Source organism: Hyla sarda, chromosome 1, assembly GCF_029499605.1.
Source record: "Hyla sarda isolate aHylSar1 chromosome 1, aHylSar1.hap1, whole genome shotgun sequence".
In the NCBI taxonomy this organism is placed as follows: Eukaryota; Metazoa; Chordata; class Amphibia; order Anura; family Hylidae; genus Hyla; species Hyla sarda.
The window spans coordinates 324,289,597-324,312,322 of record NC_079189.1 but is presented as its reverse complement, the minus strand read 5'-3'; positions in this window follow the sequence as shown (position 1 = coordinate 324,312,322).

Here is a 22,726-nt window from a genome sequence, read left to right as displayed (position 1 = left end):
ACTTACTGAATGTCATTTTGAATAGTTTGAGGGGTGAAGTTTTAATAATGGGGTAACTTTGGGGGTATTTATAACATGAAAGCCCCTCAAATCCACTTCACAATGAACTGGTCCCTGAAAAATTCAGATTTTGAAATTTTCGTGAAAAATGTGAAAATTGCTGCTGAACTTTGAAGCCCTCTAATGTCTTTAAAAGGTAAAAAAATTTCAACTTTATGATGCAAACATAAAGTAGACATTGTTTTTGTGAATCAATATATAATTTATTTGGAATATCCATTTTCCTTACAAACAGAGAGTTTCAAAGTTAGAAAAATGCAACATTTCAAAATTTTCATGAAATTTGGGGATTTTTCACCAAGGAAGGATGCAAGGAACAATGAAAATGAGCTGCGTCCTTTAGGGGTTAAGGCCCATTGAGGACACAGGAAATTTCCTTTTTTGCATTTTCGTTTTTTCCTCCTCATGTTCTAAAAGCCATGGGGGAGTTTTATCTCCTGTGTAGAGAAGTTGAACAGTTGCCCATAGCAACCAATCAGATTGCTTCTTTCATTTTTCAGAGGCCTTGTTAAAAAATGAAAGAAGCTATCTGGTTGCTATGGGAAATCTCCCCCATAACTCAAATTTTTCTCCCTACAGACCCATATGAGGGCTTGTTCATAAATTTTACCATGAAATGTATGTTAAAACAAAAAAAAAAAATTGTGGGGAAAATTGTGGGGGGGGAAATTAAAGCAAAAAACACAAATTTCCAACTTTTGGGGTGGTTTGTTTTTAAACAGTGCATTTTATGGTAAAAATGACATGCTCTCATTATTATGTAGCTCAATGTGATTAAATTGACACCAAATTTATATAGTTTTCCTATTGTACTACTTTAATAGGAAGTTAAACTTTATTGAACAAAATCAGTAAATGTAAAACTACCTTTATGTCCTGCATCCTCTAGGGGTTAAAAAAATGTTTAACTAATAAAATCAGACAAATATTAAACAACATAAACAACAACAAAATATTTATTTCTATAATAGACATAAAATATAAAAGTTACATAGGAAACAATACTATTAGATACATAATATTATTATAAATAATCTATAACCAATATTCTTTATTTAAAAATGTAAATCATAGGGTGCATGGAAGGAATCCAAAAAACCTGTGTATACAACATGGAATGAGGACCTGGTGTCCCTTTCCCAGCAAACCGTAGATTATACCAGAAAACTATTCATATGTAATCCACCTATGAGTTTCTGTAAGAAACAAAATTCAATTAGTCACTGAATAATATACAAATAATTGTTGAACATGGAAGCCAACTAACTCACTGGTTTACATCCTTGGCAGCATAGACTTTCCTCTATATTGGATATTCGTTGGCACTTAGAACATTTGCACCAGTGAGTACCTAGCAGCCTTTCTTCTGAGTTGGGCGTTGGTGCTGGCCTTTACTCGTCAGGTCCCCCAATGAGGGCCGTTCAGGAAGCACCAGAGATGTGAACGGTTTTCATTATTTATCCTCTCCTGTAGATGTGGAAGTCGATTTTGGAAAGCCTAGGCTTAAAAATTATATTTTATTAAATATATTTAACTGATTTTGATGATGATAAATTGGAAAATACATAAACAGAATTAGAGAGAGTAAAAGACAGAGAACAAAGAGAGAGAGAGAGAGAGAGAGAGAGAGAGAGAGAGAGAGAGAGAGAGAGAAAATAAAGAGAGAAAGATAAAGAGAGAGAGAGAGAGAAATGATAGAGAAAGGACAGTGAAAGGAATACATAAAGTGAGAGAGAAAAAATAGAGAATGAGAGAGAGAAACAGTAACTATGGGCAAATGTGTAACCAACTTTTTAGACAATTTCACAAAAATTATCCCTCTGAGTCGGAAATAAAGATATCTAGAAAGAAATATTAAACACTATAAAATGGGAAAAAGAGAAAGACACACACAGAGAGACAGTGAGAAACAAAGAGAAGAATTAAAGGGGTTATCCATCATAAGGTGATTTTAGTATGTACCTGGCAGACAGTAATAGACATGTTTAGGAAGGATCTGCACTTGTCTTGGGGCTAAATGGCCATGTTGTGAGATTACCATAACACTGTGGCTATCATTTTGTGAACTGGTATTTCTTATCTGAGTTTCCTTCTTTGCCTTCAAATCCCATAATTCCATTTTCCTCCCTCCCACACATCAGCCACCCCACCAATTGAAACATAAATGAGCTGCAAGCATTTAAAAAAAACCTGTGTTTTCAAATCAGGGTGCTTACAGTGGTTGCCAAAATACAATTAGTTGCAGATTCATCTCCCCCCAATGATCCCACCACCCATAGAAGCAGACAGGCTCCCTGTCATCAGCTGACTAGTGAGTCAGGTCTCGGCCACATTGCAACCTGGGAAAAACCTGAGACAGCAGTCATATTGTATGCTGTTATAAATAAATATTGGAGTGATAATCACAGAAGAATTGTGAGAAAACCATCTTTACTCACAATACTTCAAACAACTCTCATGAGTCCTGAACTAGAACCTTCCTCTGCATCCTTGGTTTCCTAAAAAATGAATGTGAAAATATTATAAATATAATTATCATATCTGTTTTTGAACTATCATATCTGATTTGAAAAACATAAATAAATTACCAGCCTTGAATTCCACTCCGAGGTTGTAGTAACTGTTTCAGATGACATGCTCATTTCGTCAGTCTAAAAAAATAGGACAATTTGTTAAGAAAAAGAAAAACAGACATATCAAACAATTATGCTCAGCAGTCATAACCGTATGACCACCCTTCTAATGATGAATAGAGCCAGTGTAGGTCAGATGGGGGGCATTTGCCGGTTCCATACCTGGGAAATCTTCTTTCATGGATCATAAATGAAACCTGAAAGCGGCAGACTACTTCTCAGTTATTCATCTCTTCACAGCTCATGTTAAATAGCTCTATGTTTTATGGATAAACATGAGGTCTAGTTTATATCTAGTTTGGAATACATACATATACATAAATACATTATTTATATATATATATATATATATATATATATATATATATATATATATATATATATAAAAACTCAATGGGAGATTTATCAAACCTGTCCAGAGGAAAAGATCGCTTCTTTCATTTTTCAGAGGCCTTTTCAAAAATGAAAGCAGCAATCTGATTGGTTGCTATGGGCAACTTTTCCTCTGGACAGGTTTTGATATTTCTCCCCCAATCTATGAATGTATGTATGTTAGGGTTTTTCATTTTTCCAAAGAAGTGATTTTCATATGGTTTTGCTTAGGCCCCAATCTCAGTGATGTAAAAGATATGTATATGCCAAATTTAAAGAAGATTGGATAATATTTAGGGGTTGCACACATTGATCACTTTTATCTCAAACTAGTGAAATTTCTAATATTCAGTTTCAGGGGTTCTGAATCTCAGGGGTTCTGCATCAAGCAAGGTGGATGGCAATGGCAATATTTGCACATAAAATTATCCTCTTCCCTAAACAGTTGAATGTTCCTCAACAAGAATTGAAAGGAATGAAACGGGTTGCACATTTTGTCAGACTCATATATGTTCACTTTTGGCATGGGGCAATTGTAAGTCAATGGGCTCCAAAGAGTGATTTGGATAGGCTACAGCTTCTGAGCACTTACCCAGATGCAGACGTCTTAAAAGTGATCTCACAGCTGCTAAGAGATACCTTTGGTATCTGCCAGAAACAAACGTAGGATTGGCTTTTTTGGACAAACATATTACTCAGGCTGATAAGGAAAATATGACTAAAAATTTAGAACCAAACCTGCAAAGAAAGAGGGAAATGAAAAAAAAAAGGAAAAAAAAAAAAAAAAAGGTAAAAAGAGGGTAAAAACCCAGTTCTGAGCCATTTAGTTACTAATAAAAAAAATACGTTCTTTGAATTGCTTGGGATCCACAACATGACAGAATACTGCAGTGATGTTACGCTGAGCACTCCGGGTCCCCGCTCCTCCCCGGAGCGCTCGCAGCGTTTACCTGCTCGCAGCGCCCCGGTCAGACCCGCTAACCGGGAGCGCTGCGATAGTGTCTCTAGCAGGGATGCAATCCGCAATGCGGGACGCGCCCGCTCGCGGTTCGCATCCCAGCCTGCTTACCAGTCCTGTCCTTCGTCTGTCCAGTCCCGGCCCGGCCCGAGCGGCCCCGCTCCCTAGGGCGCGCGCGCCGGCTCTCTGCGATTTAAAGTTAGTAATTTCACCTGTGCACTGGTCTATATTACCTCACTTCCCCTTCCCTGTATTGCCGGATCTTGTTGCCATTGTGCCAGTGAAAGCGTTCCTTTTATGTCCCAAGCCAGTGTTCCAGACCTCCTGCCGTTGCCCCCGACTACGATCCTTGCTGCCTGCCCTGACCTTCTGCTACGTCCGACCTTGCTCTTGCCTAATCCCTTGTACCACGCCTATCTCAGCAGTCAGTCGGGGTTGAGTCGCTATCGGGTGGAACGACCTGGGGGTTACCTGCCGCAGCAAGTCCATCCCGCTTTGCGGCGGGCTCTGGTGAATACCAGTAACCCCTTAGACTCCGTTCCCCTGGTATGGCTCACGTCATCACCCCACTGACACAGAGGATCCACCAGCACTATCCTCTCAGTACCCGGAACCTGACAAGTGACACTCTTAGAAGCCATGTGAACGCTCTTAGGCTAAGTTTCCACTTAGGTGTTTTTTTCTGGCAGTTTTTGGATATCTGCCATTGCAGTTTTAGAGCCAAAGTCAGAAGTGGATCCATAAGGGAGGAGAAGTGTAAGTCCTTCCTTTATATTTCACATTCCTTCTGGAAGTTGTCACTCCCTAGAGAGAATGTTCCCGGTCCTGCAGTGACCACAATTTTACTTGGCCATTCTGGTTTCACTTAAAAGAACACTCTTTTGCCAGCCTCTACATGTTCTGCCGTTACCACAGCATTTTCAAGAGAGAATAGTGGCCCACAGCCATTACCCCTATTGCCTCTTGAAAATGCCATGGTAACAGCGAAACATGTAGAGGCTGGCAATAGAGTGTTCTTTTAAGTGATACCAGAATGGCCAAGTAATATTGCGGTGACTGCAGGACCGTGAACAGTCTCTCCAGAGAGTGACAACTCCCAATTCGTCATATTTACATACGTTGGTCAATTCTGGCTTCAATTTTAATAATTTTTTGTTGGGATTTATACATTTTATAATTACATAATAAAGGTTATGTTTTAGGGGTAATCTATTGAGGAGTTTTTCTCCCTGGGCTACGGCCCAGGGGTTTGGATACTGGTATAAATGGGCCCCTCGTTGCCCTTGGGTACGGTTTGTGTCTATCGACTGTATATATACACACACACACACACCAGTGTCCAGTGTTTCCCAACCAGGTTGCCTCCAGCTGTTGCAAAACTACAACTCCCAGCATGCCCGGGCATGCTAGGACTTATAGTTTTGCAACAGCTGAAGGCATTCTGGCTGGTACACACTGATGTAGAGGGAAGGGCACAGATTGTTCAGCAACATTACATTAAATTATTTTTTTTTATAATAAAACATTCTGTGTACTAAAGAATTTCTATTTTACCATAGTGCAGTTATGCCTTGTTTGGCACACACTACTGTACCAGCACTACTAATATGTAACTCTAGCTATGTAAGCAATGCATGTTTACATAGCTAAATCATATTTCGTTGGAGCAGAGAAAACAGGAGGAGAGGCAGGGAAGGGGATATCCATATGGAAGTATTATGGAAGAGCATGTGGAAGAGGTCAAGGGCTTGACCTCTTAAGGATGAAGGGCATACAGGAACGCCCTTGTGTCCATGTATTTAAGTACCAAGGGTGTACCTGTATGACCTGGTCCGGCTCCCGCAGTTTGAAGCAGGCTCACTAGCTTAGCATGCTTCATACCCGGTGGGTCCCGACTGCTATTAGCAGTTAGGACCCACGTTTAATGTGGGACATTGCTGACCTGGCTGATGCCCAGCATTATCCCTTTAGAGGCCGTGATCACAGTTGACTGCAGCATCTAAATGCTGGATTTAACATTGCTGGTGACCTCAGGAAGTTGATTTGGACATCCAAGGAGAAATTGCGGGTCCCGATCAGCTGAGTGGACGGCAAGAATATCCTTACCTACTTACTCGCTCTCCGATCAGTGCTCTGATGTGCCAGCCGCCCATGGCAGACTAGAGCAACAGACTACTGATAACATTGATCAATGCTGAGCAAAAGCTGAGCATTAAACAGTGTATGCAATTGCAATATTGCATGTCATAGCCCCCTATGGGAACAAAAAAGTAAAAAGTGTAAAAAAAAAAAAAGTTTAAGGGGTACTCCCATGGAGACCTTTTTTTTTTTTTTTTTTTAAATCAACTGGTGCCAGAAAGATAAACAGATTTGTAAATTACTTCTATTAAGAAATCTTAATCCTTCCAGTACTATTTAGGGGCTAAATACTACAGAGGAAATGCTTTACTTTTTAGATTTCTCTGATGTCATGACCACAGTGCTCTCTGCTGACATCTCTGTCCATTTTAGGAACCGTCCAGAGCAGAAGAAAATCCCCATATCAAACATATGCTGCTCTGGACAGTTCCTAAAATGGACAGCAGAGGTCAGCTGAGAGCACTGTGGTCATGACATCAGAGATATCTAAAAAGTAAAGCATTTCCTCTGTAGTATATAGCCCCTAAAAAGTACTGGAAGGGTTAAGATTTGTTAATAGAAGTAATTTACAAATCTGTAACTTTCTAGCACCTGTTTATTTAAAAAAAAAAAGGTTTTCATGGGAGTACCCCTTTAAGTTGTATAGGGGCCAGTCGCTCCTCATTCATCCTATACCAACTGCCTATCATCCCATCTAAACCTGGGGTCTTCCCATGAGGAAGAGCACATATAGCCTCTTCCACCTCTTCAACTGTAAAGGGGGTATCCTCCGCCTAAGCGCGACTAAGCATGGGAAGGAATAGGTCACGTAAGAAAACCTCAATTTCCCCTTGATAGAGCCTAGAAGGAGCGGCATACAAAGAGGAGTAAAAGTCCCTGAAGACAGAGTTAATCAATTGAGGGTCAATCACCACAGAACCGTCCCCACCCCTTATAGAAGGAATAGAGGCAGCAGGATGACTAGCCCTTGCAAAATACGCCAGCAGTTTCCCATTCTTATCCCAAAACTCAAATAGGGCAGCTTCCCTATCCGCCAACCGCAACTGGACTTTATCCTTCTGAACAACCAAAGGAGACCTCTGAGCCTTGGCCCACGCCCTCTCATTCTCAGGAGATGGATCTCTAACATACGCTGCCTCCAAGACACTCACTTCCTGCAGCAGCCTGCCCTCCATAACCTAACTTTGCTCGAACCGCAACACCCGCTACGAAAGCACCCTTAACCGTGGCTTTGTATGTATCCCATTGAATTAAGGGGTCAGGGTAAGAAGCATTTTTCTCCCAATACTCAGCATGGGCAACCCCCAGTGCCTCCACAACTGCTTCGGCCTGGGTGCATGTGGCAGATACGGGAAAGGGGACTTGGACCTAGGTGGAGAACTACCAATACAGCAGAGTGGTCTGAGATCCCCTAGTGGTGTAGGAAATATTTCTTACCGCCTGAAGGAGGTCCTCGGATGCCAGAGCAAGATCAATTCAAGAGAATGACCTATGACCCGCTGAGTAAAAGGAAAAGGAAGATGCAGTCGGGTACTTCCACCTCCAGGTCGGTCAGGCCCAACGCCAAGCGCAAGGTATTAAATGAGGAGGAGCCAGGGTAAGCAGCAGGAGCCTCATTGAAATCACCTATGAAAAAGGACAGGATCAGAGGGAAAAGACAACAGAGACCTGAAAAGGAGGGGCACATAAACGGAGACAAGAACAAAGGAGAAAGAATCCAGAGAACAATGTAAAATCAGAAACCTCCCAAAGTGATCACAGGCTGAGAAACCGCTAAGAGCAGGGACTTAAAGGGGTATTCCAGGCCAAAACTTTTTTTTATATATCAACTGGCTCCGGAAATTTAAACAGATTTGTAAATTGCTTATATTAAAAAAATCTTAATCCTTCCAATAGTTATTAGCTTCTGAAGTTGAGTTGTTGTTTTCTGTCTAACTGCTCTCTGATGACTCACGTCCCGGGAGCTGTGCAGTTCCTATGGGGATATTCTCCCATCGTGCACAGCTCCCGGGACATGACATCATCACTGAGCAGTTAGACAGAAAACTTCAGAAGCTAATAACTATTGGAAGGATTAAGATTTTTTAATAGAAGTAATTTACAAATCTGTTTGGAGCCAGTTGATATATATATATATATATATATATATATATATATATATATATATATATAAAAAAGCTTTTGCCTGGAATACCCCTTTAACACAGAGACAACCCTAGCATAGTTAGAATAGGAGGCAGGGTAGCCCCACGCTATCCAAGCCCTTTTCAGGGCAAGAACCTTCTGACCCTGTAGACAAATAATGTGAGGAGACTGGCGTTTTACAAAGTCTAGACATAAGGGCCTTCTAAACTTAGAGTTAAGCCCCCGAACATTCCAACTAACCACCTTCAGAGTCCCCATCACAAAAAAATAGCAATATATCAGAACAGGAAAGACCAAAGGAGGGTCAGGACAAGGAAGGGCAGAGCACCGGGACCACACACACCATACACAACCAACAAAGAGATACAGGGCACAAACATTAACATGTAGACAAAGGCAATAAGGCATAACCAAACACTCCCAAGAAAACCCTGTCTAACACTAAGCGAGACATAGTAAACATCTATACCTTTACACAGTGCAGACCTAGACCCTAAATACAACTACTACAGGGCATCCAAAGAATGTCAAGTGAATCTAAAAACTACTTATACCAAAACCCTCCTGCCACCCCACCATAAACTAAAGAAACTACCCAGAGAGACATTAGGGAGACTGGAACCTATGGAGACCCGAAGGGAAAAACTAGTTCCCTAACCACTACCTACTGACAGTTTTGGAGAGCAGTCTTAAGCAGGGTAGTTCAGGGCAGGTCAATCCGGAGGTTTGACAGGGGGGGCTGCATCCACCCAGTAAGAAGTCAAGAACTTAGTAGAGGCCCCATCCACCACTCTCAGGCTAGCAGGATACAGCATTGAGTAACGGTAGCCCTTGGCACGCCGCTTCGCCCGGACCTCTGTGAACTGCTTGCATAGCTACACAGAAAAATCAGGATAGAAGGACACCCTGCTTCCATCACAAATTACATCGTCCTTGATCCACACTGCACGGAGAACAGCATCTCAGTCCTTAAAGTGTAGACGTTTGGCCAGGAAGGGACGTGGAGGACCCCCAGGAGGAGGAGGAGGCTGAGCTTGGACTTGGTGAGCCCACTCAATGTAGAAATAAGGAGAGAATATGTCCGCTGGAAGAATCTCCTTCAGCCACATTTCCAGGAACAGCACACGATCACCCTAACACCTTCTCAGGGAGGCCCACAAGATGGATATTATTGTGCCTTAGTCGGTTCTCCATATCATCCATGCGGCTCAGCACCCCCGTAACCTGACGCTGCAGTGAGTCAACCCGCTCTGGCAACAGGTGTAATGTATCTTCCACTGTAGAGACGCTGCACTCCACTTCGTCACGGATCTTTTGGGTCTCATGTCATAGGGTAACAAATTCTTGATGCAGTTCGTTGAAGGCAGCCAAAAGTTCAGTGAACCGCTGGTGCATATTAGCAGCATCAAAGACAGGCCTTTCAGGACACTGTTGTTGCGGTGGAATTGGAGATCCCTCAAACAAGGACAGCGAAGGATCAGGATAATCACCCCTAAGACGGTCCGGAGCCCTGGAAAACTGGCTCAGTGCTTTCGCCGTCTGCACAGAGACTCTTGCTGCTGCTGGAGACCCTCGGGATCTCCCGCTGCTGGGGACCCCCGGGATCTCCGCTGCAACGCCCCGCTATCATTACTGCACAGAGTAAACTCGCTCTGTGCGTAATGACGGGCAAAACAGGGGCAGGAGCATCGTTACGTGAGGCTCCGCCCCCTCATGCCATGACAGCCCGCCCCCTCAATACAAGTCTATGGGAACGGGCGTGGCGGCCATCACACTTCCTCCCATAGACTTGCATTAAGGGGGCAGGTCGTGATGTCACGAGGGGCAAAGCCATGACGTCACGATGCTCTGGCCCCTTTATCGCCGGTCATTACGCACAGAGCGAGCGTGCTCTGTGCAGTAATGATAGCGGGGTGCCGCAGCGGAGATCCCGGGGCTCCCCAGCAGCGGGACCCCAGCGATCTGACATCTTATCCCCTATCCTTTGGATAGGGGATAAGATGTCTAGGGGCGGAGTACCCCTTTAAGGACTCAGCCCTTTTTTGCAATTCTGACCACTCTCACTTTATGCATTAATAACTCTGAGATGCTTTTACCTTTTATTCTGATTCCAAGAAATTTTTTTTGTGACATATTCTACTTTAACCCCTTAAGGACGGAGCCCATTTTCACCTTTAGGACGAAGCCCTTTTTTGCAAATCTGACCACTGTCACTTTAAACATTAATAACTCTGGGATGCTTTTAGTTATCATTCTGATTATGAGATTGCTTTTTCGTGACATATTCTACTTTAACATAGTGGTAAATTTTTGTGGTAACTTGCATCCTTTCTTGGTGAAAAATCCCCAAATTTGATGAAAAAATTAAAAATTTTGCATTTTTCTAACTTTGAAGCTCTCTGCTTGTAAGGAAAATGGATATTCCAAAAAAATTTTTTTGGGATTCACATATACAATATGTCTACTTTATGTTTGCATCATAAAATTGACGAGTTTTTACTTTTGGAAGACACCAGAGGGCTTCAAAGTTCAGCAGCAATTTTCCAATTTTTCACAAAATTTTCAAACTCGCAATTTTTCAGGGACCAGTTCAGGTTTGAAGTGGATTTGAAGGGTCTTCATATTAGAAATACCCCATAAATGACCCCATTATAAAAACTGCACCCCCCAAAGTATTCAAAATGACATTCAGTAAATGTTTTAACCCTTTAGGTGTTTCACAGGAAAAGCAGCAAAGTGAAGGAGAAAATTCAAAATCTTCATTTTTTACACTCGCATGTTCTTGTAGACCCAATTTTTGAATTTTTACAAGGGGTAAAAGGTAAAAATGTATACTTATATTTGTAGCCCAATTTCTCTCGAGTAAGCACATACCTCATATGTCTATGTAAAGTGTTCGGCGGGCGCAGTAGAGGGCTCAGAAGCGAAGGAGCGACAAGGGGATTTTAGAGAGTACGTTTTTCTGAAATGGTTTTTGGGGGGCATGTCACCTTTAGGAAGCCCCTATGGTGCCAGAACAGAAAAAAAAAAACACATGGCATACCATTTTGGAAACTTAGACCCCTTGAGGAACGTAACAAGGGATAAAGTGAGCCTTAATACCCCACAGGTGTTTCACGACTTTTGCATATGTAAAAAAAAAAAAAAAAGAAAAAAAAATTCACTAAAATGTGGGTCTCCCCCCAAATTTCACATTTTTGCAAGGGTTAATAGCAGAAAAGACCCCCAAAATTTGTAACCCCATCTCTTCTGAGTATGGAGGTACCCCATAAGTGGACCTGAAGTGCACTACGGGCGAACTACAATGCTCAGAAGGGAAGGCGTCATATTTGGCTTTTTGAAAGCAAATTTTGCTCGGGGGGCATGTCGCATTTAGGAAGCCCCTATGGTGCCAGAACAGCAAAATAACCCCCACATGGCATACCATTTTGGAAAATAGACCCCTCACAGAATGTAATGAGGGGTACAGTGAGCATTTACCCCCCACTGGTGTCTGACAGATCTTTGGAACAGTGGGCTGTGCAAACTTTTTCATTTTCACGGACCACTGTTCCAAAGATCCGTCAGACACCTGTGGGGTGTAAATTCTCACTGCACCCCTTATTACATTCCGTGAGGGGTGTAGTTTTCAAAATGGGGTCACATGTGGGTGTGTTTTTTTTTGCGTTTGTCAGAACCGCTGTAACAATCACCTCTGTGCAAATCACCTCAAATGTACATGGCGCACTCTCCCTTCTGGGCCTTGTTGTGCGCCCCCAGAGCACTTTGCGCCCACATATGGGGTATCTCCGTACTCGGGAGAAATTGTGTTACAAATTTTGGGGGGCGTTTTTCCCTTTTACCTCTTGTGAAAATGAAAAGTATAGGGCAACACCAGCATGTTAGTGTAAATTTTTTTATTTTTTTACACTAACATGCTGGTGTAGACCCCAACTGTTCCTTTTCATAAGGGGTAAAAGGAGAAAAAGCCCCCCAAAATTTGTTAGGCAATTTCTCCCGAGTACGGCGATACCCCATATGTGACCCTATTCTGTTGCCTTGAAATACGACAGGGCTCCAAAGTGAGAGCGCCATATGCATTTGAGGCCTGAATTAGGGACTTGCATAGAGGTGGACATAGGGGTATTCTACGCCAGTGATTCCCAAACAGGGTGCCTCCAGCTGTTGCTAAACTCCCAGCATGCTTGGACAGTCAATTGCTGTCCAGAAATGCTGGGAGTTTTTGTTTTGCAACAGCTGGAGGCTCCATCTTAGAAACACTGCCATACAATACGTTTTTCATTTTTATTGGAGAAGGGGGGTGGGGTGTGGGGGTGGGGCAGTGTACGTGTGTATATGTAGTGTTTTACTCTTTATTTTATGTTTGTGTAGTGTAGTGTTTTTAGGTTACATTCACACTGGCGGCAGATTACACTGAGTCTCCCGCTAGGTTTTTGAGCTGCGGCGGAAAATTTGCCGCATCTCAAATTTGCAGCGGGGAACTCGCTGTAATCTGCCGCCAGTGTGAATGTAGCCTGTACATTCACACGGGAGGGGGGTCAAAACTACAACTCCCAGCATGCACTGACAGACCATGCATGCTGGGAGTTGTAGTTTTGCAACAGCTGGAGGCACACTGGCTGGAAAACCTTGAGTTAGGTTCTATGACCTAACTCAGTATTTTCCAACCAGTGTGCCTCCAGCTGTTGCAAAACTACAACTCCCAGCATGTACTGATTGCGGAAGGGCATGCTGGGAGATGTAGTTATGCAATGGCTGGAGGCAAGCAAGTACAACTCCCAGCATGCCAAGACAGCCTTATGCTGTTCCTGAATGCTGGGAGTTGTAGTTTTGCAAGATTTAGAGGGGTTCAAGTTGTAAATCACTGTTCAGTGGTCTCAAAACTGTGGCCCTCCAGATGTTGCAAAACTACAACTCTCAGCATGCCCAGCCAGCAAACTGCTGTCTGGGCATGCTGAGAGTTGTAGTTGTGCAACATCTGGAGGGCTACAGTTTGAGACCACTTAGTGATCTACAACCTGAACCCCTCTAAATATTGCAAAACTACAAGTCCCAGCATGCCCACACAACAAACAGCTGTCTGGGCATGCTGGGAGTTGTAGTTTTGCAACATCTGGAGGGCCACAGTTTAGAGACCACTGTAAACTGTGGCCCTCCGGATGTTGCTAGGCAACAACTCACCTAGCAGGACCCGGAAGCCGCCGCACGTGGGGGATCCCCGCATGGAGGATCGCGATCCGGGATCCAGGTAGGGACCTTCGGCGCCGACCCTCCCTGGACGGTTCCCCCGTTTTGCCCGGACACCGATAGGTGGGCAAAGCGGGGGAACCGAACTTTAACCCCCCCTCCCCCGGTCTGCTATCGGTCGGTCGCTCGGCCGACCAATAGCAGGGATAGGAGGGGTAGCAACCCTGCCACCAAACTCCTATCCCTTTAGGGGGATCTAGGGTGTCTCGGACACCTACGATCCCTCTTATTTTCCGGGTCACCGGGTCACCAGTGACCCGTATGACCCGGAATTGCGCAGATCGCAGGTCTGAATTGACCTGCGATTTGCGCGCATCGCGGTCATGGGGGGGTCTCAGGACCCCCCTCTGCGATGTGCCGGGATGCCTGCTGTTAGATAACAGCAGTCACCCCGGCCCGATCACCGCTACCGGTGACGCGACGCTCCCGGAACCCCGCGACGTACATGTACGTCACCGCGCGCCAAGTGACACTTCGCGGCGCCGTACATGTACGTCGCTCGTCGTGAAGGGGTTAACATACTGGTAAATTTTTGTTGTTACTTGCATCCTTTCTTGGTGAAAAATCCCAAATTTGATGAAAATTCAAAAAAATTTGCATTTTTCTAACTTTCTGCTCATAAGGAAAATGGACATTCTAAATACAATACGTCTACTTTATGTTGGCATCATAAAGCTGACATGCTTATACTTTTTGAAGACATTAGGTGGCTCCAAAGTATAACAGCAATCTTTTTTTTTAAATTTTCACGAAAATTCTAAATCTGAATTTTTCAGGGACCAATTAAGTTTGAAGTGGATTTTAGCGGCTTTTCTTTGAGAAATAACCCTTAAATGACCCCATTATAGAAGCTGCACCCCTCAAAGCATTCAAAATGACATTCAGAAAGTTTGTTAACCCTTTAGGTGTTTCACCGGAATAGCAGCATAGTGAAGGAGAAAATTCTAAATCTTCATTTTTTACGCTTGCATGTTCTTGTAGAGCCCTTTTTTGAATTTTTACAAGGGGTAAAAGGAGAGTAATCCCCCAAAATCTTTAACCCAATTTCTCTCTCGAGTAAGGAAATACCTCAAAATAAAAATAAAATACTACTTTGGAAACTACACCCTTCAAGGAACATAACAAGGGGAGCAGTGAGCCTTAAAGGGGTACTCCGGTGAAAACTTTTTTCTTTTAAATCAACTGGTGGCAGAAAGTTAAACATATTTGTAAATTACTTCTATAAAAAATCTTAATCCTTCCAGTACTCATTAGCTGCTGAATGCTACAGAGGAAATTCCCTTCTTTTTGGAACACCGATGACATCACGAGCACAGTGCTCTCTGCTGACATCTCTGTCCATTTCAGCAACCATGCATAGCAGATGTATGCTAAGGGCAGCATGGTGGCTCAGTGGTTAGCACTGCTGCCTTGCAGTGCTGGGGACCTGTGTTCAAATCCCACTGGGTTCAAATGTCACATTTAGGAAGCCCCTATGATGCCAGAACAGCAAAAAGAAAAAAAAAAAAACACATGGCATACTATTTTGGAAACTACACCCCTCAAGGAACGTAAAAAGGGGTACAGTGAGCCTTAACACCCCACAGGTGTTTGACGACTTTTCGTTAAATTCAGATGTGTAAATGAAATATTTTTTGTTCACGAAAATGCTTTTTCCCCAAAAAAAATGTTACATTTTACAAGGGGTAATAGGAGAAAATGCCCCCTAAAATGTGTAACGCCCTCTCTTCTGAGTATGGAAATACCCCATGTGTGGATGTAAAGTGCTCTGAAGGTGAACTACAAGGCTCAGAAGAGATTTTGGATAGAGAATTTGTTTGGAATGGAAGTTGGGGGATATGTGCGTTTACAAAGCCCCCCATAGTACAAGAACAGTGGACCCCCCCACGTGACCCCATTTTGGAAACTACACCACTCACAGAATTTAGTAAGGGGTGCAGTGAGCATTTACACCCCACTGGCATTTGACAGATCTTTGGAACAGTGGGCTGTGCAAATGAAAAATTTAATGTTTCATTTTCACGGACCACTGTTCCAAAAATCTGTCAGACACCTGTGGGGTGTAAATGATCACTGCACCCCTTACTAAATTCTGTGAAGGGTGTAGTTTCCAAAATGGGGTCACATGTGGGGGGGGGGGTAGGGGAGTCCATTGTTCAGGCACCATGGGGGCTTTGTAAACACACGTGGCCTTCAATTCCGGACAAATTTTCTCTCCAAAAGCCCAATGGCACTCCTTCTCTTTTGAGCATTGTAGTTCGCCCGCAGAACACTTTACATCCACATATGGGGTGTGTTCTTACTCCCTTGTGAAAATTAGAAATTTAGGGTAACACCAGCATTTTAGTGAATTTTTTTTTCATTTTCCCATCCAACTTTAAAGAAAATTGTCAAACACCTGTGGGGTGTTAAGGCTCACTATTCCCCTTGTTACATTCTGTGAGGAGAGTAGTTTCCAAAATGGGGTCACATATTGGTATTTATTTTTTGGCGTTTATGTCAGAACCGCTGTAATATTACCCACCCTTGTGCAAATCACCAATTTAGGCCTCAAATGTACATAGTGCGCTCTCACTTCTGAGCCCTGTTGTGCGCCTGCAGAGCATTTTACATCCACATATGGGGTATTTTCATACTTAGGAGAAATTGCGTTACAAATTTTGGGGGTCTTTTTTCCTTTTACCTCTTGTGAAAATGTAACACCAGCATGTTATTGTAAAAAGTGTAGACCCCAACTTTACCTTTTCATAAGGGGTAAAAGTAGAAACCCCCCCCCCCCCCAAAATTTGTTAGGCAATTTCTCCCGAGTACAGAAATACCCCATATGTGGCCCTAAACTGTTGCCTTGAAATACAACAGGGCTCCGAAGTGAGAGAGCGCCATGTGCATTTGAGGCCTAAATTAAGGATTTGCATAGGGACGGACCCGGATGCAAGAATTACACTTGCCTCCGATACCAAAATCACCCTACAGCAGAGTTTCCCAAACAGGGTGCCTCCAGCTGTTGCAAAACTCCCAGGATGCCTGGACAGTCAATGGCTGTCCGGCAATACTAGGAGGAGGAGTTTTGCAAGAGCTGGAGGCTCCGTTTTGGAAACAGTGCCGTACAAGACGTTTTTCATTTTTATTGAGGTGGCGGGGGGCGGGGGGGTAACTGTGTAGGGGTATGTGTATATGTAGTGTTTTACTTTTTATTTTGTGTAGGTGTAGTCTTTTTTAGGGTACATACACACTGGCGGAGGTTTACAGCGAGTTTCCCGCTGGGAGTTTGAGCTGCAGCGGAAAATTTGTAGCATGTCAAACTTGCAGCAAGAAAACTACATTCACATGGGGGGGGGGGGGGGCTTCGGTTGTCGTGCATGCTGGAGGTTGTAGTTATGAAACAGCTGGAGGCACACTGGTTGCAAAACACAAAGTTTGTTACTTAACTCAGTGTTTTGCAACAAGTGTGCCTCCAGCTGTTGCAAAACTACAACTCCCAGCATGTACGGTCTATCAGTGCATGCTGGGAGTTGTAGTTTGCAACAGCTGGAGGCACACCAGTTGTTAAACAGAGTTAGGTAACAAACTGTGTTTTGCTACCAGTGTGCCTTCAGCTGTTGCAAAAAGCTACAACTCTTAGCATGCAATGACAGACGAGTGCCATGCTGGGACTTGTAGTTGTGCAACAGCCGGAGGCATACTACTAAAACTCCCAGCATGCCCTTTGGTTTCCCCTGCATGCTGTGGGTTGTATTTATGAAACAACTGGAGGCACACTAGTTGCAAAACACTGGGAGTTTGTTACTTAACTCAGTGTTTCGCAACCAGTGTGCCTTCAGCTGTTGCAAAACTACAACTCTCAGCATGCTCTTACAGCTGAAGGGCATGGTGGGACTTGTAGTTATGCAACAGCTGGAGGCACACTACTGCAACTCCCAGTATGCCCTTTGGCTGTTCGTGCATGCTGGGGGTTGTAGTTATGAAACAGCTGGAGGCACAATTGTGCCTCCAGCTGTTGCATAACTACAACCCCCAGCATGCACAAACTGCCAAAGGGCATGCTGGGAGTTGTAGTTGTGCCTTCTGCTGTTGCATAACAACAACTCCCAGCATGCCCTTGTTTGAATGCTGGGAGTTGTTGCTTAGCAACAGCAGAAGGCCAGTCTTACCTCCTGCTGCTGCACAGTGAAGATCCACCTGCCGTCTTCGCCTTCGCTGCTGGGGCTCCGATTCCTCCGCCGATGCTGGGGATCGGGGGCCCCAGCCTTAGGTGAGGGCTCCCAGCACCCGCTCTCACCCTCCGGAACAGGGGCGGAGCGGGTGCCATTAGGGACACCCCCACAGGCGGCCACCTCACTCCTGTTGCCATCTCGGACGGCACCTATCATCCTTTTTTAAGGGGTCACTGGGACCAGATTGACCCAGAATTGCCGCAAATCACTGATCTGAACTGATCGGTGATTTGTGGCAAGTCTCAGGACCCCCCAGGCGTCCCGGTCCGAGGTTAAAGACTGCAGAATTCTGAACTGGACCAATGCAGAATTCATGCAGTGTGAACGCAGCCTTAGGCTAAGATTTCACTGAGGTTTTTTCCCACCAGCAAAAATGCCAGGAAAAACTACCAGGAAAACTGTAACTGATTTTCCCTGCATTTTGGCAGTTTTTCTGGTATTTTTCCTGGTGTGTGGAAACAGCCAGTTTTGTCCCCTGTGGCAGTTTTCTCACTGCCTTCAGGGTACCACTCAGTGGGTAAATGCTGAGCGCCTGGTCCACAGAATGTAAGGAGATGAGGAATGATGTACAGCATCACTATTCACCTCCACCGGCCGTATAGTATACAGTGGTGCATAGTTTAACAGTGTATACTATACAGGAGCCAGGAATACTGTCACCAGACTGACAGGACTTCCTGCTCCTATAGCCCTTTTGGGCAGTATACAGAATTTACAGCTATTTATAGATAGCTGTATATAGTGTATACAGAATACGATGGTCCGCTTACCTCCCTCACTCCCTGTCCCAGCCAGGGCCCCAGTAGCTCCGTCCCCTAGTGATGACGTCATTAGGGGGCGCAGTTGCAGACAGGAGCCAGGTTGGTAAGGATGTGAGGCTCTGTTCACATGGTCCGTTTTGTATAATGTGAACAGACCCTTCTGGCTGTGTCCTCCCAGACAGTTTGGGAAGACATTGCATAATGAGTGCTCTCCCCAGCGGAGAGCACCAAAAATGTCCTTACCAATTTTTTTGTGTTTTTTTTTTTCTTCTCGTTTCAGATCCGTGCATGCAGAGGATTATAGCGGATTCAATGGATTATGGCAGATGAACTGGATTTTATTTATTTTAATAAAATGGTTAACGAGGGCTGTGGGGGAGTTTTTTTTTTTTTAATAAAATAATTTTTCCAATGTGTCATGTTTTTTTTTTATTTTCAGGCTTAGTAGTGGAAGCCATCTTATTGATGGAATCCATTACTAAGCCAGGGCTTAGCATTAGCCCCAAAAAACAGCTAGCACTAATCCCCAATTATTGCCCCGGTACCCACTGCCACAGGGGTGCCAGGAAGAGCCGCTACCAACAGGCCCGAAACATCAAAAATGGCACTCCTGGGCCTAGGTGGTAACAGGCTGGCGTTATTTAGGCTGAGGAGGGCCAGTAACAATGGTCCTCGCCCACCCTGGTAACATCAGGCTGTTGCTGCTTGGTTGGTATCTGACTGAGAATAAAAATGCGGGGAGCCCTATGCGTTTTTTTTATTTATTTATGGGAAAAAACCGCATAGGGTTCCCCGTATTTTTATTCACAGCCAGATACCAACCAAGCAGCAACAGCCTGACATTACCAGGGTGGGCGAGGACCATTGTTACTGGCCCTCCCCAGCCTGTGGTGGTGGTGGGTATAGGGGTAATAATTGGGGGTTAGCGCTAGCTGTTTTTAGGGTTAACACTAAGCCCCAGCTTAGTAATGGATTCCGTCAATAAGACTGGGTTCCACTACTAAGCCTGAAAAAAAAAAAAAAAACACGACACATTGGAAAAATTATTTTATTTAACCCCTTAACGACCATGGACGTGTATACACGTCCAATGGTCGTTAACGCAGGTATGGCGCAGGCTCCCGACTCGAGCCCACATCATACCGGCCGGCCCCCAGCTGATTCCTGTAGCTGAGGGCCTGCGTTAATTGCCGACATGTGGCGATTGCCGCGGGCGGCTATTAACCCTTTAGATTGCTTTGACAGCAGTGTCTAAAAGTGCCTTTATTCCCTCCCTGGTGGTCCAGTGGGGTGGATCACCCCCCTCCCGCAGCATAATTGTGGGGGGGGGGTTGTCAATCCACTGCTGAGGTGGCCTGAGGGCTTACCTCTCCTGCTGGGCCAGGCTTTATCAATCGAGCTCAGAGCACACTGATCAATGTAGTTTTATACAACCACATTGATCTGTATGAGGAATCAAATGATTCCCTCCTAAAAGTCCCCTGAGGGGACTAAAAGTGTAAAAAAAAAAAAAAAAAAAACGTTTGAAAACACACACATTAACCCCTTCATTATTAAAAGTTTAAATCACCCCCCTTTTCCCAAATTCCATATAAAAATATATAAACATAATAAAAATAAACATATGTGGTATTGCCGCATGCGTAATTTTCTGAACTATAAAAATATATTGTTAATTAAACTGCACTTTCAATGGCGTACACACAAAAAAATTCAAAAGTCCAAAATAGGGTCTTTTTGGTCACTTGATATACCATAAAAAAAAGGAATAAAAAGCGATCAAAAAGTCCGATCAAAACAAAAATTGTACTGATTAAAACTTCAGATCGCGGCGCAAAAATGAGTCCTCATACCACCCCATATGTAATAAAATAAAAATTTAAAGGGGTCAGAAGAGGACAATTTTAAACGTATACATTTTCGTGCATGTAGTTATGATTTTTTCCAAAAGTACGACAAAATCAAACCCATATAAGTAGGGTATCATTTTAATCGTATGGACCTACAGAATAAAGATAAAGTGTCATTTTTACCAAAAAATGTACTGTGTAGAAACGGAAGCCCCCATGGTGTTTTTTCTTCAATTTTGTCGCACAATGATTTTTATTCCCGTTTCGCCGTAGATTTTTGGGTAAAATGACTGATGTCATTACAAAGTAGATTTGGTGGCGCAAAAAATAAGCCCTCATATGGATTTTTAGGTGCAAAGTTTAAAGGGTTTCGATTTTTAAAAGGTAAGGTGCAAAGTGCAAAAACAGAAAAACGCTTGGTCCTTAAAGGGGTACTCTGCCCCTGGCATCTTATCCCCTATCCAAAGGATAAGGGATAAGATGTTAGATCGCTGCGGTCCCACTGCTGGGGATCGCCGCTGCGGCACGCCGCCATCATTACAGCACAGAGCGAGTTCGCTCTGTGCGTAATGACGGGCGATACAGGGGCCGGAGCAGCGTGATGTCATGGCTCCGCCCCTCATGACATTACGGTCCGTCCCCTTAATGCAAGTCTATGGCAGGGGGCGTGACGACCGCCACGCCCCCTCCCATTGACTTGTATTGACGGGGCGGGCCGTGACATAACGATGCTCCGGCCCCTGTATTGCCCGTCATTACGTGCAGAGCGATCTCGCTCTGTGCAGTAACGATAGCGGGGTGCTGCAGCAGCAGCGATCCCCGGGGTCCCCAGCAGCGGGACTCCGGCGATAAGATGTCTAGGGGCGGAGTACCCCTTTAAGGGGTTAAAAAAAAACACTCCCCCACAGCCCTCGTTAGCCATTTTATTAAAAAAAAAAATCCAGTTCATCCGCCGTAATCCATCAAATCCGCTGTAATCCTCTTCATACAAGGATCTAAAACAAGAAGAAAAAGAAATACATTAAAAAAATGGTTAGGACATTTTTGGAACTCTCTGCTGGGTAGAGCGCCCATAATGCAATGTCTATCCAAACAGGGAGCCTCCAATTGGCGCAAAACTACAACTCCCAGCATGCCCAGACAGCCTTTGGCTGTCTGGGCAAGCTGGAAGTTGTAGTTTATCAACAGCTGGAGTCTCCCTGTCTTGGAGGACACTTCCAGAAGGGTCTGTTCACAATTTACAAAACGGACAATGTGACCAGAGCCTCAGACTTACACTATACTCTGCTGTAATGTGAGGTTATCTTCACTACACAGATTCGTATATGCCGCTGAAAGCTGTGAGTGGCCAACACTATCGGCCAATAACAGCTCTCAGCAGGAAATATGAATCTCTCAAACGAAGAGAACTTCACATCACAGCGGAGTATAGTCCGGGCAGGGAACCAGAAAAGTGCGGCTGCCGCTGTTTCTATAGCTAATACCAGAGGATCACAGTGGGTGTCAGAAGTGACACCTGCTGCGATCTGTCTATTAGTACAGGTACTACTACTCCCATCATGGAACAGTGTTCCATGATGGAAGTAGTAGTACTACCTACAAAATTGTAAAAAAAATAAAAAATAAAAAATAAATAAATAAAAGAAAAATGAAAAAAAGTTAAAGCACACACACACACACACACTTTATTCAACACATTATTAAAATCCATTATTACTAAAAAGTTTAACAAAATTATTTATAAATAATATATTATTTTTACATTTAAATGGCCCCTTTCTACATTTTTATTATTGTTGGCTACATTTTTAGTTTCCTGCTGCCCACATAAATTGATCCGTTAAAAAATGTATAAAAATGTCGTTATAAAAAGATTAATTTCATTAAATATTATTTTTTCCATCACTATTGTATATTTTTTTTAATGGTACCCTATGAAATTTTATTAAAAAGGTATCGCAAAAACACCAAAGTTAAAACCCACATGGTGTTTTTTCACTCCCATAGACTTCTATGGAAGGAAAATGCCAAGATTTTCCTGATAAAAATGCCAAACTAGGATTTTGAGGACATTTTTGAAAACCAGCCTCTGAGCCCCAAATAGCTGAAAATGCCCAAAGGATAAAATAAAAAAAAATAAAAAAAACATCAAAATAAAAAAACACCAAGTGGATCTGGCATTTTGCAGTTCACTATTGACTTGCAGCTAACATCTGGCCTCAGTGTTTTTTCACAGAAAAAATGCCATGCAGCAAAATGGGCATTTTATCTGTGTTTTTACCTGAAAAACCTCAGTGGAATTCTAGCCTTATGGTAGCCTGTACTTTACCACACTTCAGACACCAAC